Source organism: Micromys minutus (assembly GCF_963924665.1).
Source record: "Micromys minutus genome assembly, chromosome: 18".
Classification (NCBI taxonomy): Eukaryota; Metazoa; Chordata; class Mammalia; order Rodentia; family Muridae; genus Micromys; species Micromys minutus.
Window position 1 is genome coordinate 12,569,885 of NC_137953.1, and position 4,323 is coordinate 12,574,207.

The following is a 4,323-nucleotide window of genomic DNA, read 5'->3' on the forward strand; positions in this document are numbered from 1 at the left end:
ATCACTAGAATTAGCCCCAAGCTCAGGACTTGATCCCCTTTCCCCTCAAAGTCAAGCTCCTCAAAAGATTTAAGTGTAAAGATTTGTGCGGAGCATTGTGTGTGCAGTATTTCTTCCCCCAGCATTTGTTTCCCATGATGGCTGCATCCCAATTTATAGTAGACAGTAGGTCATTTTTATTTCTCCCCATAAAAGTCACATGACTTTTCATAGCCATACTATTTTATTTACCCAACATGACTATAATGCACACCCCTGGGATTGATATCGTACCAAGAGCTGCTTGTAACACGTGTAGGTACGGATGTAGGTACGGGTTGACAGTCAGACTTATTCCTTTAAAAAACCCTCACTCGCTTTCTTCCTCAGCTCTAGCCCCATAAAAAGTGTCTTGTGTCCATAATTTAAAAAATATAATCGATGTCTCCCGCTGATGGCCATCTTCCTCTATTCCTTAAATCCATATTTAGAGACAGCAAGGCTGCCACGAGAGCATCACCATCACAGAACAGCAACAATAAGATGCATAGCTTCTAACTGGTGAGTAAGGGCACTTGCCACAAAGACTGAAGACCTGGGTTTAATGCTCAAGCACACATGGTGGGAAGAGAGAACGGACTCCTCCAAGTTGACCTCAGACATCTATATGTGCACTGTACACACACACACACACACACACACACACACACACACACACCAAAATGAGAAAAGTTTTAAAAGGAGATACACCTGTATTCCTTTCTTTCCTCTTCTTTATCTCTCAAATTTTAGGCACTCTCTTACAAGGATTTGAAGAATAAAACAATACGACTCAAGGTCTGGAAACTTCTAAGCAGAATTTCTCTGCCCACCAGGGTGTCTATCTCATCCACATGTTCTAGTTTATCAAACAAATGATCTGCGGGACTCTGGAGCACACATCGAGCGAGCGCTGGGTGCTTGGCTGCACTCAACCCAGCAGTGATGCGCACCAGTGAGGCAGGGAGAGAGCAATCCTCTGGTAACAGCCCTTTGTAGAGAAATAACTGCTCAGAGCCAACCCAGCGCTAAATCTCAGCCATGCAAATTCTCGTCACACTACCAATCCCAAGGACACTGCCACACACGCAGGGAGAGCAAGCCACCGTTACACATTTCTGGGAAGGGGACTAAAGATTCAGTGGTGTCCTTGGGCTCACCTGTGATTTCCCCAAGTGCTTAATGGACCTCATCCTTTCTCAGTGGCTGAGTCCTCTTCCAGACTAAAGGGTGGGTGTGTTTGTTTTTGAGATCTGCTACTTGATTACTATGTTTCTTCCTTCTCCTTCATCCACCCAAGCCCTCCGTATAACCGTTCCTGAACTTCTTCAAATCCATAGCTTCTCATCAGTTGCTCTATATTTGTATGTACGGATATATTCCTAAACATAACCTGTTGATTTTATTTATTTTGTATGTACATTGGTATGCACTGGTGTGTACTGGGGTTTTCACTACATGTATGTCAGATCTTGGAGGTACAAAGAGTTGTGATCTGCCATGTGGGTGCTGGGAATTGAACCTGGGTCCTCTGGAAGAGCAGTCGGTACTCAGCCATGTCTCTGGCCCTAACCTGTTGATATTTTGATGAGACTGTCTTGTGATAGAAAATACCTAAGATAAAGATTAAAACTTTTTTGTTATTAGAAAGTTTTAACTGTTCTCTTCCAAACTTTGAGTCACACTGCGATTGCTGTTTTTGTCAACAACATGATGAGCTCTTGAGTTTACTAAAGGACACACCTCTGTATCATGTAAGAGAATCCCCAGGAAGGACTAACTGGGAGGGTGGGGAGGAGGTCTATCCTTGAGAGTGGGCATCACCTTAAGTCGCTGGCCAGATGTAAAGACAGGCCAGGATAGACAGTGAGACTTGTCTGCCTGCCTTTACTTCTTGTTGATAAACCATCTGCCCAGTTGTGGCTGCCAGAGCTAACACCATCTTCTGATACCATCATCACAGTTTCTCTTGTCTTACACCATGGATTAAGACCAGTGGCCTTCCAAGTCAGATTGCAGTAACTAAGGCATCCAGCATCTCGGGCTGAACATCCTTAGGGTTCTCAACCTCTCCAGCATGCCAGTGTAGGACTGCTGGACGGGCTATTGGACGACCCAGTTCCTATGATACAAGCTAATGTAGAGCAACTCGGTTGTATATGCATTTATTCTGTTGGTTCTTTTTCTCTAGAGAACCCTAATAGCACACCCTGATTCCTGACATTCATGTTATCCAAATCCACACTGAGGTCCACTCCAAGAACAATGGCAGTTTTATCCATTGATGGACCCTTTACAGAAGCAAACTGTGTGGTTTGTACTTTAAACCACAGCAAAAGGTGCCATATAAAAATGACCCAATTAAAAGAACCATGATAACATGTAAAAATAAACACAATCCACACTGCACTCAGTCAGGAGTTCTTATCCTTCCTCTAGCCTAGGCTTGGCTCCACAACCGCTCACACGGTCCTCTCAGAAACCCACCTCTCTAGAACGGAGAAATAATCCACCTTCCTCTATCAAAATTTACCCATTGTCAGTCACTTCTACAGAGGGTCCTGGGCTGTAAGAATCCAGCTACTAATAGAAACGCAGTTAGAACTAAGATGCACATGCTAGTAAGGAAAGACAAAGGATTCTCTTTAACCACTAACCTTGGCCTTTAAAAGCATCGGGCAATTTAATGCACATACATAAATTCATAAGGATTTATTACAGCTCACTTTCAGGTAGGAATTTCCCAGCCAGGATATTTACCTAGGATATTCATTTTCACCTTGTGTTTGCTCCTGTCATGAGTGGCAGTGCTAGAATATGCTTCTGACTTTAATAGACGCGTTTTTCTACTATGTAGTGCCAGCTCAACTGTTAGCCTTCCTGGAGAGCATTTGTCTCTAAGGCTTTCGCCTGGAAGACTATGAATAGGACACAGAAGAGCTATGGGCATAGAAGAAGAAATGTCTTTCCACACAGAAGTGTGGAAAGTCTTTCGGGCCAGTCATAGGGGCAGAGCCACAATAATGCTCTGTCAACTCACTTAGGTTGTTCCTCCAGGACATCCCATTGGTACCATTTAAATGTTTGAGGATGATGGCCTGACACTGCTAGGTGACCACCAATAAGTATTCTACCCTGAAAGAACCCCTGGGGTTCTTGGCTTGGTCCATCTCTGCCCCAGTGGAGGAGAGGGATGGGACTAAGTTTATGTATTTTCCTTACAGTTGTATCATCTAAAATATCTCAGTTCTAGCTACCAGGTAGATTAATTTTAAGCATGTTTGATGCATGCACCTCTAGAGACCTTTTTTTAATTATTTGAAATGTTCATATATGTATACACTATATCTTGATCCTATCCACCCCTCCCTTCAACTCCCTTAGGCCCCACCCAACACATCACACCCCCAACTTCATGGTCTCTTCTGTGTTATAACTCACTAAATCCAATTTGTGCTGCCTATATACACACGGGTGTTATCATCAACAAAAACATGAGCAGTTGATTTACCAGTGACTACCCTCACAAAGAAAATTGACTCTTCCTCCCTCCGAAGCTATCAACAAACAACAATGCCTCAGCTGGGAGAGGGCATCAGAAACCCCTCTCACCTACATGCTGGAATTGTTCATTGGTTTGATCTTGTGCAGGTCTCATGCAAGAAACCAGAGCTGCTATGAGTTCATGTGCAAGAGTGTGACAGCCCTGTGAGGTTCTGAGGCCAGCACTGACTTCACACACTCTTCCCCATCCTCCAACTCTTGCATTCTTTTCATACCCTCATCCCCTCTTGCTTGATGTTTTTTTCTGAGTCTTGGAGTAGGAGGGTATTTTTATTAACATACAAATACCATATACTGATCAATTTTCACCTTACTTTTTCTGCCCTACACAAATTTTGGTTAGTTGGTTGGTTGGTTGGTTGGTTGGTTGGTTGGTTGGTTGGTTGGTTGGTTGGGTGGGTGGGTGGGTGAGTGGGTGGCTGGCTGGCTGACTGGCTGGCTGGCTGGTTGGTTGGTTGGTTGGTTGGTTGGTTGGTTGGTTGGTTGGTTGGTTGGTTAGTAGCATGCCTGTCTGCCTGCCTCTGCTTACTTGCTTATATTACTTTCAGATACCATGCTAAAAGTCAGCTGGCAATTAGACATGGTGATTCAATCAATGGTTGAGACATAGAAGCTGAAAGTAATATTTCCCACATGTACATTTGGAAGGCAGAGGCAGGAGGATTATGAGTTTAAGGTCAGCATTGGCTTAATAACTAGTTAAAGGTCAGCCTAATACATATTCTGTGACTTTTCCTGGAG